The sequence below is a fragment of the Chanodichthys erythropterus genome, chromosome 3, assembly GCF_024489055.1.
Source record: "Chanodichthys erythropterus isolate Z2021 chromosome 3, ASM2448905v1, whole genome shotgun sequence".
NCBI classification, from domain to species: Eukaryota; Metazoa; Chordata; class Actinopteri; order Cypriniformes; family Xenocyprididae; genus Chanodichthys; species Chanodichthys erythropterus.
Genome location: NC_090223.1, coordinates 71863244 through 71877606, shown reverse-complemented (window position 1 = coordinate 71877606; position 14363 = coordinate 71863244).

The window sequence follows — 14363 nt, the reverse complement described above, 5'->3', positions numbered from 1 at the left end:
AAATGAAGTGTGTCTGTTTAATGTCTTAAATTACTTTTGTGAAAACCAAATGTTTTAATGTACATCATTTAGTCTAACAGATATATTTAATGCTAAAAGGAATCAGTTATTTTGACCTGTACTTAATAAAACATATTAAAAAGAATAAGATATCTCATGTTAAATTTCATTATTTTTTAAATTATTAAAAAACTTCTTGCTGACAAATGGGTGAAATCTAGTGGGTTGAAGGAAAGTGGCAAAGTCTACATATTTAAAATGACAAAGAGTATTTTAATTGTCAGCTGATTCTCATTCTAAATATGCCTAAAATATGCTTTTTTCCCTTTTATGCTATATTAACCTTTTTTGTATTTCACCCATAAACTAAATGCATTCAGAATTTATATTGGTCTATCGTAAAGCATCTTATGCTAATTCAGAACTTTATTCTGTTTCTTCTTTAAAATATTGACAGATATCTAGAAAAGTAGTAAAGAACTGTAAGAAAAACAGTTAAAAGCACAAAGACAAAAATAATTGACACTTAAAGCTCATTTCATTGCTGTCAACAGACTGAGGGGATTTGTGGACCTCAAATATGAACAATTTACAGCAGATCTGAAGACATCAGCATAATAAATGAGGTGAAAACAGGAACTATTAACATGAAATAAAGAGTGTTTTCAGCAGTTTCTCTGTTCATATTGATGATCCTCAGACTATCAACACTCATTCAACAAGACATTCAGATCATCTCACTTTATTCTGAGTGTTTGCTGTTAGAAACTGATTATTTGAGTCACAATGTGTGAGAAAATCCTATAAACTGCTTTAATTAAAGACAATACTGTTATTTCTCACAATGTGACACCAATAATACAAAAACAAACACTAATGGCATGTATATGTTTTATTCACTCATCTTCATCAACCACTGCTGCTAAACATTTTACCAAATTAAAACAAAACATTTAGTTTTAGATAAATTAATTTATTTAATTAATTGCACAATGTAGTGACTACGTAATCACAATTTAATTGCATGTCAAATTTGGCTGAGAAATTATCCCCAAAACATCATCTAAGAGACATTACAAAAAGTAGCTTTAAATATTTTATTTGATTCAACACGAGGATGAGTAAATTATAATTATTAATTATTATCATAGAAATATGATTTATTTATTGAAGTTATACTCTAAAAAATAATTTAAAACTGCCAGTAGGTGGCAGTTAATGTCTTATTGAGTAAGTTACTGAGTCCTTTCCATTCATTCGATTCATTCAAATGGCTGATTCATTCAGGAATTAAATAAATGGCTCTCTTTATGAGTGCACATCTGAATAATTGATTCGCTCAAAACGCAGATTCATTCAGAAACAAAACGAAACACTGTTTAATAACAAAATCATACTAAATTAAAAGCAAAACATTTATAATAGTTTTAGATAAATTACCATATTAATAAAAAATAAAAACATGTTCCAGAAAGTGACAAAGTAGTTATTATGCAATGATGTCCATACAGTGAATAAAAGCTTTACAAAAGTTTCAAATAGTTAAAGTAGAAATCTAAAATCTCAGAGATTTTTCCCTAAGTGAGATCTTTCCAGCAGGATTTAGACGGGGAGAGTTTTCAGTTTCTGCACATAAAACTGTTACATGTTAAAGATCTAATTACTTTATTACAATGAATCTTATCATAAAATCAAACCATGTTTCATAGTTATAGTTAATTCATTGTTATTTATCAGCAGTGGTTGATGAGGATGAGTGTCATTAGTGTGTTTTATCCACGTCATGTTGTGAGAAATAACAGTATTGTCTTTAAATAGAGCACTTTATAGGATTTTCTCATATATCCTGACTCCAATAATCAGTTTCTAACAGCAAACGCTCCGAATAAAGTGAGATGATCTGAATGTCTTGTTGAATGAGTGTTGATAGTCTGAGGATCATCTATATTACCAGAGAAACTGCTGAAAACACTCTTTATTTCATGTCAATAGTTCCTGTTTTCACCTCATTTATTATGCTGATGTCTTCAGATCTGCTGTAAATTGACACTTAAAGCTCATTTCATTGCTGTCAACAGACTGAGGGGATTTGTTTACTTCAAATATGAACAGTTATTTTTGTCTGTTTTTAACTGTTTTTCTTACCATTTTCTATATTTGGAATAATTTTATTTTATTTTTATTTATATATATATAAAACAAACCCTGTAATTGATTTTTTTTATTTTTTTTTTATTTTGGCAGATCAGCTTCCCCCCACACTGGAATTCATCATCAGTGAAGCTCCTCAAGAAGTCTTTTTTTTTATTGCAAAAAGGTACAAATCACAGGTGATTAGCCATAATATACATAACATACAAAAAACATAGAGATAAACAGAGAAAAAAAATAATAAAATAGCCAGGGGAAGCTTACAGGTCATTACAAAGTGAAGGAGGACCATATGCTGATAGTTTTAACAGCCTTTTTGTTGTTTGAGCCAGAAATCAGATTAATATAACGTTCAACTTCATGGATAAAAAGTACAAAACAAGGTTTTTTAGAGCTGAATTTACATTTATGAATGTGAAATTTTGCCAAAAGTATTAATAAATTTATAAGGAAGTACGTTTTTTCTTTACTTTGACTTTTATAAAAACAAAAAATAACATCCTTCCACAATAAGGCAGCTCCTCAAGAAGTCCTCGCTGCAGCCTGTAGCCATAGACTGTAAAACAATATGGACGTAGTGTCCGTGACGTCACCCATAGAGTTCTGAACAGCAGTTTTGACGCCTAAATGAGGCCGCGGCCATCTTAGCTGCGCGTCACCGCACGTCACTCCCGGATAACTGAAAATGGGCAAAGAGGCGGGGAGGTGGTTTGAGCTGATGTGACTGGTTGCTGAAACCACGCCCGCCTAGCTCGACGCGACCATGTTAGCAGCAAAGGAGCTATCTATCTATCTTAGATATGATCTAAAATATTAATAAAGATAAGTTTTATCATCAGAACGTTCTAAAGGTTTACTGTCAATCTACGGTGTTTTTTAAGATATAGATGCTCCAACACCAGTAGTGTTGGTTTTGCAAATAACAACATGGAAAATCAAATGGGACTTCATACCTTTATAATAGAGATCGCGAGATGAATTCAATCTGTGGCACTTGGGTAAAATATGAGTGTCCATTGCAAAACAAAAAAACATTTCACATTTCTTCAGATTGATCTGCTCTCTGTCATCGTTCTTCAAGAAAGGATGCAATCTAAGCAGCCTTTATGTTGTAAAACTGTATACGATCGTATCTAACAAACAAATGAGACCGCGTGTCCAAAGTATATATTTTTTCAAAATAGTGCAGCAGTTTTAGTTATAATATCCAAGCAGTGCTGTCAGATTTTGATATCCTCCTGCCATTGTCGTAAATCTCACAATCAAAACTTTCAGCCAATGGCACGATCCGACAACGTGTGTTCTGTGTCTCTTCCCCATGCATGCACACAGACACACATCAGTCTCGAATATTATGCAGCAAGCCATATTTTATAATTGTATAAAATAATCGAGAAAAAAAAGCAAAAACGAAATTCAAAAACAAATTCAGCGGCAGCTGAGGTAACATGACGGCTCAGACAGCAGCGCAATATACCTGTCACTCAAGTGACCACGCCCTTAATTATGCAGAACTTTTAAGGCTTAATATAATTTAAACAGATAAGTTATAAAAAAATTCACCCCCCTCAGAGTTGTCATGAAGGGCAAAAATAGCAGTATAGACCAAAACCACAATTTGAACCAACTTGTAAACATGTTTTTTTCTGCTATAAACTTGGCCAATTTAACATGGGACTCTATGAGATTCTGCTCTCTTTTGGAGCCTGTCCCTAGCGGCCAGTCGATGAATCGCAGTTTAAGTTACTTCCGTATTGGCTTCACGAGAGAAAGGGGGAGGTTGCCGCTTGCCTGTAGCGCGATGACGTTGCTGGATCAGATCCAATACGTACTAGACGTTGTCACGCGCATGCGCGGTGGTGTTTTGCTGACGTCATAGACGCATGCGCAGTGCCGATCAGTGTTGCCAGATTGGGCGGGTTCCCGGGCGGGTTCCCGCCCAATTGGGCTCCTTTTGGTCACGTCCACCCGGAAAAAAATGCATTGGGCGGGTCTTTAAAATTTGGGCTGGTTTTTGATGCAACAGGCAGGTTTTTATTTTTGATTATAAACAGTATTCTTTATTATTTTTTAATGAAAACTAACTATAAAATAAATTATATAATGTAGGATGATGTTTAAATTAGGTATGGTTCAGGTTAGCCAATAAGGTTCAGGGGAATCCTGTCCAATCAGACTTCAAGCTTGATTGGCGGGTTGTTGTAGGCTAATTCGTTATATCGTCAAAACTGCATTATCATCATCAGTGATCATCATTCATCATGCCAAAGTGGGGTAAATATAAAAAGTCCTACAGAACGAAATGGGAGAGCGACCCGTCTTTAAAAACATGGATTACACCTGTGGTAGGCGATGATACAAAGGCATTTTGTAAATACTGTCAATCAGAAATCAGAGCACAGTTAAATGATTTGAAAGAGCATGCTAATACAAAAAAAACACAAATCGCGCTGTGCACCAAGTATAAAAACTTTTACTATGTCAGCGGGAGCAGCAGGGCAGTGTCTGATCAAAGATGACCAAAAGCGCTGTGAAATTAGAATCGCTGCCTACATTGCTTGTCACAGTTCAATAAATGCAGTGGACGATTTGTCAGACATTTTGAAAGAAGAGATGGGAACATTCCAAATGCACCGGACAAAGTGTACAGCCATTATTAAATCTGTCCTCGTGCCACACTTCAGAGAAGAACTTGTGGAGGATATTGGGGAGTCTCCATATTCCCTGTATCTCGATGAAAGCCCTGACATATCCGTGAACAAACTTCTTTGCATTTGTGTGAAATACCACTCAAAAAAACACAGCAAGTTTGTAAGTACATATCTTGGACTTGTGGAGCTGACAGATGCTGATGCTAAAGCCATATCAGACACTGTTGTCGCTTTTCTATCAAAGAACGGTCTCCAGATTAAAAACATGATGGGCATTGCCACAGATGGTGCCAGTGTTATGGTTGGAAAAAAACACTCGGTTTTCACCCTACTTAAACAAATACAGCCAAACCTGCAGCTTATTCGCTGTGTTTGCCATTGACTTGACATTGTTGCAAATAAAGCAATGCAGCTTCTTCCAAGCAACATAGAATACATATAAAGAAACCTACAACTGGTTCGCACATTCAGCAAAATGGCAGTATGAGTACAAGAACATATACGAGACTATCAATAACGGGGGCTGCCCCTTGAAATTAATAAGTCCAAGCTGTACCCGTTGGCTTGTGATGGCTGACTGCATTAACCACATTGTGGATCAAAAAGATGCCCTCACACTGCATTTTAACATGGCTTCAAGTACAGAACACTGCTATACTGCTCGGCTTTTAAAGGAAATGTACAATGACAAAACTAATCTCCTTTACATGTACTTTCTTCAGCCTGTTCTGATGGAAATCAAAGCTGTAAATAAATGCTTTCAATTAGAAACAGGAAACTCTCTCGGTGTGTTTAGAGACTTGGAAAGGCTGTACATGAAAACTGTGAGATGCATTCTCAAACCGAGCGTCTTGTGTAATCACAAGCAGCTCCGTGAACTTGACCTCACACAGTCTGGCATATTCCTATCCCCTCTGGATGCGGACCTGGGTACCACATTTATGGACAAACTGGAGGAAAGTAGGCTAGCCCCAGACATGAAGGAGATTATTTCTTCGCGTTGTATGGATTTTCTAAAAGAACTTGTAAAGTAGTACCAATTGCGTTTACCTGCTTCAATGGAAATCCTGAGCAAACTGGAGCTCTTCTGCCCGAAATCTGTTATGTCCACTATAAATAGGCCTGGAGTAAAGGACTTGCCAGCTGATCTTTTCTCGTGCCCCATTGGTACATTAGAAACGCAGTGGAGGAATGTGGCAACCACAAACTTCTCTGATGATCAGGACATTGACAAGTTTTGGCTCGAAGTCGAAGCGTTTAAAGATGCAGGGGGGCACAAGTGTTTCAAGGAATTGGCACAAGGTGCAATAAGACTTCTTGTTCATTGTTTCCAATGCCCATGTTGAGCGGGCATTTTCCCTCGTCTCGCTTTTAAAAGATGACACTAGGAATCGCATGGGACTACCTTTACTCTCCAGCATCATGGATGTGCGCACTGGCCTGGTCAGAAATGGGTTTACCTCGGCAACATTCAAACCTCCCAGGCAGTTGCTGGAGAGATTTGACTCAACGATCTATTAATCAAACTGGTTGTGACTGTACAAAGTTGGTCCTATTATTAAATAGTTCTAGAATTGTTCTATAATAAAGACGTTTTAATCAGTTCTGCGGGGATTATCTACGTTAACTTCATATTAAAAGGTAAGCGTGTTTATGCTATTAGCCTGCAGTTTTATTTTGATGTACAATTCTGCTGTTTGATCATTTCTGAAACGTAATAGCCGATATAGTGTCTAGTGACGATTCAGTGTATTATTCAGTCATTATTTTATTTAAAATTAAAAGAAGGAAAAAAACGAGAATTCAAGTTGATTCGCCCAGTGGTCTATAAGTTAAATAATAATAATAATAATTTTAATAATGATAATATAAAAAAAATAATTAGTTGGTAATTAAGCACAAATTTGTAAGTAGCCTACTAATACAAAAAGAAAAGTATAATGAAATGATTTGAGAATTGGCCTATTAGAAAAGAACTGTAGTTCTGACAATAGTAGCACAAGAACAATAAAAAATGTTGTCCCCTTCTGAGGTTTCTGATGTAGACCTTGTGTTTTATTAAAATTATCATTTATATTTAAAAAAAAAAAAAAAAAGATGCAATGGATATACTCTCCAATGTGCGATTTGTTAGTCTGGTTGTTTAATAAGAAAAAAAAAATTGTGTGTTTTATTCTATAACAGTTTAATAACTTTGGGCTGGTATTTTTTTTAAATGAGCGGGTTTTAAGCTGTAGTTGGGCTGGAAATCTTTAGTCCAATCTGGCAACACTGCTCTCAAAACTCAGTGTTCCACCGGCCATCTGATAGTTGGAAATGTGAGCCAGGCACATGAGACTGCTATTCTGCTGGGCCAAGCTCAAGATAATGATCAATTAAGTCTTTCATCTCACAGCATTTCTTCTTAATTTCTCTTTTGTTTTTTTCTGCAGGTTATTACTTTGGAAGGATGGGTGGACATCATGTATTACAATATGGATGCCCACTCCTTTTACAATTTTATATTGCTTATTATTGTAAGTATACTCAAATTGAAAGTATTTAATATTTTCAGCCTGTTTCACACCGTATACATGAGTAGAGCGCAAGCAGAGCAGCAGCATTACTGTAACAGCAGGTATTTCAGGAAATGAAATGTTCCTCAACCCTGGTCCATACATTTGATGATAAAGTAGTATATACAAATTTCTACTGGTGACATTGCAAATAGATACATCCGTTTCCTATAAAAACTTCCTATGTGTCACCTTATTTAGAATTCAAAGTCCTAAGTTTAAATTCAAATTCAGGAATTTGAATTGAGAATGACTTTAAAATTACAGTTCAGTTCCTGAGTGTGAATTGAGCAGAATCCTGGATAAAATGGATGCCAAGATATACACATCCATACCAACATTGATAATTAGAAATGTTTCTTGAGAATCAAATCAGCATATTAGAATGATTTCTGAAGGATCATGTGACACTGAAGACTGGAGTAATGATGCTGAAAATTCAGCTTTGTCATCACAGGAATAGTTACATTTTAAAATATATTAAAAAATATGATTAATTGATTAATTAAATAATTAATAAATTAATTCATTAAAAAAAAAAATTCAATTTCACGTAATAATATTTCACAGGATTAATGTATTTTTGATCAAATAAATGCAGAGACTTTTCCCAAAAAATCCTGGTAACCCCAAAATTTTGAACTGTGGTGTACTGTTTGTACGCCATCTACATGTGAGGTGTAAAACAGGCATTAAACAGGCATTGAAGAGACTTCTCATGTTCATGATGGTAAACTAAAGTGACTTTTGTTTCTCTCAGGTGGGTTCCTTCTTCATGATCAACCTGTGCCTGGTTGTAATAGCAACCCAGTTCTCAAAAGCAAAACAGCATGAGAACCAGCTGATGCAGGAGCTATGCTCACTATGTTCACTATGTTACCTCTCCAACGACAGCACCCTTGCCAGCTACTTTGAGCCGGGGAGCTGCTACGAGGAGATGCTCACTTACATCAGCCACCTGTACCACAAGGTGAAGCGTCGTGCTTCTCGCATCTACAGTGGCAGGCAGAGCAAGCGCAGAAAGAAGGTGAACCCCAACAGCGTTCTGAGTGGGGGAGGAGGCGGCAGCGGTGGCGGGGCCAACGGTCACAGCATGCACAGGGGTGGCGGACACTTGATCAGTTCCATCCACAACCTCATCCAACAGCACCAACAACAGCACTGTCACCTCAGCAATGGCAGCCCCAGTCCTGTGGCCTCTACGGGATCCGGCAAGGCTCTTGAAATGAGGACTATCACAACGGGGCCGCAACTGACCGTGTGCTCTCAGCCAACTGGCATGCACAATCTTTTATCAAGGTGACTTTCACAAGGCCCCGCAAGGGCGAACACCAGAGTTCACCCAAATATAAAAATTCTCTCAACATCTATTTTTTTTCCAAACCAAAATAATTTACATATTCAGTTATGTCTGTAAAGCCCGGAACACACCAAGCTGACGGTCAGCCTTCGGGCAGTTTTTGTTTGTCGTGTTTGGTGTGTTCCGAGAATAAGACATCAGTGATTAGAAATGTCACTAAAACTATTTAAGTTCACATTTTTAATTTGCACTCAAGAAAACTTGAATGTAAATGCATAACGTCAAAATAGTTTATGCACTATAAGCAGAGGTGATGGAGTTTAATGTAAGTCAAAGTTTACATTGAAGGTTGGGTTTTGACTGTCTGAAACAAGTAAGAGGCGAGATGCTGGGAGTGGAACTACAGTATTACTCCAAGAAAGAATATCAGAAGTTACACTCCTTCAGGCAAATGTTTAGAAAATGAAAGATTTGGATAGAAATGCAGTAACTGATTCTTCTCTGTTTTGTAAACAATTGTGATGTGACAAATTTTAAAATGCAGAGATTCAGATTTTCATTCAATAATGACTTTGAGGGATCACCAAAAATGGACCTTCTGCCATCATTATGTCACCCTCATGTCATTTAGAATTTTCATTTTAGAGTGAAATATCCCTTTAAATTATGCCCTGTTCTTTCAGAAGACATGGAATTTTGGTCAATTGTTCCTTTAAATGTATAACACTTAAACAAGTTTCTGTGACAAATTCACTGCAGGAGCAGTACATTTGTCCCAGTACTATGTATGTTTGGAATGAGTAGAATTTCGTACACTTGGTTTTGCATTATGTTGTTTTTTCAGCCCCAGATAACCATGGCATCTCTTTCATGGCCAAGCCAGTTTTCATTTCTATATCAGTCTGTTGCAGAATTACTATTTGTGGATTAGGCCACCGTGAATGATTACGTCCTCAGGAAACACATAAGGGTACAGCCGCATACTCTGATTAGACAGATTCATTTTAATTTATTTTATTTAGTTCACAAGACCAAGAGAGGGCAAAGCATTTAAACAATACATAGAGCACTGCCTTGATTGCGGCTTGAATAGTAAACTAATAGGCTAATTAGTTGAAGTAACTGTTTTTTTTTTGTTGTTTTTTTTGACTGGTAAAGTGGAGCAAACTAGATCCAGATATGTGTAATAAATGTTAGGTTGATTGTGAGATTTATTGATTTTTGAGATATACACTAGATACTTAAAGGTCATGTTCCTCCTGAAAAATGTCCTCAATCCAACAGGAAGTAATGCACAACAGCAACAGACAAATCAGTCATCAGTGTTCGGGAATGTCACATGTCGCAGTAACTGTTGACCGACTGTGTTTTTCCCCCATGTAGGTCACAGTCATGTGCTGTTGCAGATAGCTGGTGTGGTGCCCAGTCAGTTGCTTCTTGAGCTCCTGAGTTTCCCGTATTGCACAAGGGCCCTGGAGAACTTGGATCTGGAGCTCGATGATTCAGACTACTCCAGTTTAGAAGGAGACGTGGTGTATGAGTTCTCCCATGGAGCAGAGTTCAAACCCAGCCATGCACCCCATCATGAAATACTGGAGGAGCGTAACCGCCTTGCTCAGTACTGGGAGGACTTCCGGAAGCGATTGTCACTCTTAGTGGAAAGCAAATACTTTAATCGAGGAATTATGATTGCCATCCTTATCAACACCTTGAGTATGGGGATTGAATATCATGAGCAGGTGAGTGCAAGTGTGGGTTCCTTCATGAATATTCTGAACACTTACTGTGCTTTAACAGAGTGTTGCAGGGATGGTGTATTTTTGTTGACCAAATCCAGAAAACGACTTAACATTTTATAGCACTATTGCCATTAAGACTTTTTTTTAATGGAATTCTGGATGCTTGAATGCTTGCTCAAATGCTTGAAATAAGGTCTTTGGTTAACACCAGCTAAAGACATTTCACATTTTATTCTATGGCAAAATACATCAGTTATACCCCTCTTGTAATTTTATTAAAGCTTTTATTTGTCTTAAAAAAATCAGCTGCTATCTAGTGGCTAAATTGGAGCTACAGAGGATGTCAGAGACATTAAACATCATCACAGCCCTGTTGTGTTTACTATTGCGCTCTTGCAAACCATTCTAACTCCAAGTTTTCAAATCATGCTCGAAAGAGTTTTCAGAAGCTTAATGGTGGTGATGGTGATGTTGAAGTCACATGACTGTGGTGTAGTTCATTTAAAGCCTACGTTTAGCTTTTTATTCCTGCCGATTGTATCTAGGCTTCAATATTCATAAAAGTTGTGTTATTTTGTGAAGATTATCATGATGAACAGAATGTGTACGTATCATAATTTTTTGTTGTTTCACAGAACTTATTTTCTGCAATAATCCAAAAAAATCCTTCTGGCTTTTTGTCGAGGGTGATGCCAACTTCTTGTTTGGCCTACAAAAATGTGCCATCACTGTAGCTCTCCATATTGATTGTTGTTAAGGAAAAACATAAGGATGGTTGATATGATGATTGTTAATGACTGTTAGTAAGGAAACTGACTATATCATAAAGTATTCCCCAGCAAAATGTCATTATGACTTGTGCAGAGGTTAGCTATCAATTTATTTTTATTCATAAACAGTGATGAGGATTCATAGCCTTATTGGGCAAACAGATCTCCTGGTTACATAACTGTGTTGTGCTGCAATGCCTCGGTCTCTCCTCACCATGTTGTTGGGATGTTACCACTCGTGGTTTCGCACCCAATACTGTGGTTTGACATTTAACCAGTCTGATAGAGGTCTCACAGTAAGGAATGTGTGTGGATGCAGTACTGACATTTTCTGCAGCTGGTACTGAGGATAATATTGAAGAACTGAGTCTTGTGTATAAAACTGAATCATTTTATGATTGGGGAATTAAACATTTACTGACATTGTTGTAATAGTAATAAAAGAAATAGTTAATCTTCTTTAACAATAAGGATGGCCCGATGGCCAACTGCCAGGTTTTTCGGTTACTTGACTCTAGTGCCAAGATACTGTTGATACTGCCTTGCAAACTATATGATGTACTAAATGTTGTAAATTCGGTTCATTTAAATATGTCAAGTTTTTTAGCTTTCTAACACAAATTAAGTTTTGTCAAAATGGGAGCTATGCGCTACAAACTTCTGTATTCTGTAAAACAGGTTGCATCACTTACGGTTCAGGTCTTTTGTATGTGCTGTTTTAAATATAGAGCCGTTTTACTCTAGATACCTTTAGGGCCCGTTCACATATCATGTTTTTTCCATGCGCAAGACAGTTATTTCAGATGTAGCCGTGCGGCAGGTGCGCTCATAATCGACATGCATTTTCCAGGTGCAAAAATTCTCAACTTTTCAGAATGCCGTAAGCGCACCGCAGGTCATGTGACAAGAACCAACCGATCAGCTTCTGCCTTTCCGTAACAAAACTGAAAGCTCAGCCGAACAGTTGATCATAGCTGAACAGGTAGTTTTTTTTATTTCTCATCTCCATCAATATATCTAGTAGAGCTAATGCAAGTGCTAGAAATCATTGTGGAGAGTGCAGTTCAGTGTTGCGTAGCAATGACAGATGCCACGGGAGCGCAATCGCTTGTGGAAAGGAGAAGAAAGGCACGCGTTTTTAGATGCAATATGTAAACGGCCCCTTAAAGGAGCAAGAAAAGATGACCATAACGTCTATCTTATATACAGATTGATATATAAAAGTTTTTTTTTTATATAATTTTTTTATTATTCTCACTAATATTCAGATATTTAAATCGAATAAAATGCCAACAATATAAAGAACTAGATGGGTTTGCTGATTACCTTAAAAGTCCATAGATATTGTCGTCAGCCGTTAAAGGATTAGTTCACTTTAAAATTAGCCCAAGCTTTACTCACGCTCAAGCCATCCTAGGTGTAGATGACTTTCTTCTTTGTTATGAACACAATCAGAGTTATATGAATAAATATATATTTATATTAATAAATATCCTGACGTCGCATCAGTTAAGTTTTTTTCGTAATTTGAATAGGGAAGGCGTAGGACGTAGCGTAAGCATTTTTAACTGCGAGAGTTTTACACTTTCTTCATAAATTGAATATGGAAGGCGGTCTTGCATAAGCTAGATATTTTACTTTATAACTTGTTAAATATGGATATTTTTCTTAAACGCTTCGCTTTGCTTCAGAAGGCCTTTATTAACCCTCCGGAGCCGTGTGGAGTACACATTTATGATGGATGGATGCACTTTCTTGAGCTTCATACTCATTGGTCCCATTCACTGCCATTATAAAGCTTTGATGCTTCAGAATATTTATTAATAAAACTGATTGTGTTCATCAGAAAAAAGAAAGTCATATACCACTAGGATGGTTTGAGGGTGAGTAAATCTTAGGGTAATTTTCATTTAATGTGAACTAATCCTTTAACACTTTCACCGACAAACAGGTACAATGAGACCTGTTTTACTGCTTGTTCATGTGAAGTTCATTTCATAAAGTCTGTTGCATAAAGGGCTTGTGATAAAAATTTGTACTTTGTTAAAAGGCAGTTTTGGCACATTTTGATAATGTGGGATATTCATTGATTGTGAACTGCTCTGAAGAGGTCGCTGCCTGTAGAATACGCAACGGCACCACCTTTTGACAATGAAACACAGCGCTCATCCTAAATACTGGCACCAAATCACAGCACCCTCACTCTTCTTCGAGATGGCGGATGACAGAGGAACTCCTGTCTGGATTGTTGGAAGTTCAATTATTCAAAGGCTGTATGCTCACATCTGTGAGCAGGGGCTCGCCAGGAGCCTTGGCCTTCGCTGCAGTATAACCTGGGAGGGCAAAGTTGGCAGACTCTGGGAGCAGTTGCTTCCAGTGCTGCGGTCTCTCAGAGCCACAGCTCCAGCTCCCGACATCTTGATTATTCACCTCGGTGGAAACAGCGTATGTTGGGAGGGCCGCAACCGCCTGGATTTCCTTCGGGAAATGCAGACGGACCTGGCTGAAGTCTTCAGGATGCTACCCAGAACCAGGCTTCTCTTTTCGTCCATTCTGCCCCGACAGAACTAGCGAGGCCAGACTGATAGGTCTGCATACGGCATTGAACGGAGCCGGCGTTGGCTCAACAGTGTGATTGCAGGCTTCCTGGCAGAAAGACGGATGCGCTGCGTTCGTCACTCGAAGTGGTCAGTGCTTTTTCCTTCTCATGGAAAAAGAAAGGAGACAGGGTTCCCACTCTTTTTCAGCGATCATTTTCCAAGACATTTTCAATTTTACAACAATGGGAATAAAAGACAGGGATTACGACCAAAAGTAATATATTGCTCTCTAAGTTTTTATAAGGTTTATTGCCATGACTGAACTATAAAATCAGTTTTTAATATGAGCTCTTAATCATACATTATGACTATGTTTCCGTAAAAAAAAATTTAAAAAGTAATCGCGACTTTTACTTTTCGTCTAGCTATTCTGACTTTTTTTCCTTGCAATTGCAAATTTACATAATTGTGACTTGATATTCGCAATTGCAAGATATAAAGTCAGAATTGCATGATAAAAACTTACAATTCTGACTTTTTCTTGCAATTGCAAGTTTATATCTCACAATTCTAAGAAAATGAGAATCGCAAGACTTAAACCGTCAAACTCCAGAAAAGATAACTGCAAGAAAAAAGGTCAGAATAGCGTGATATAAA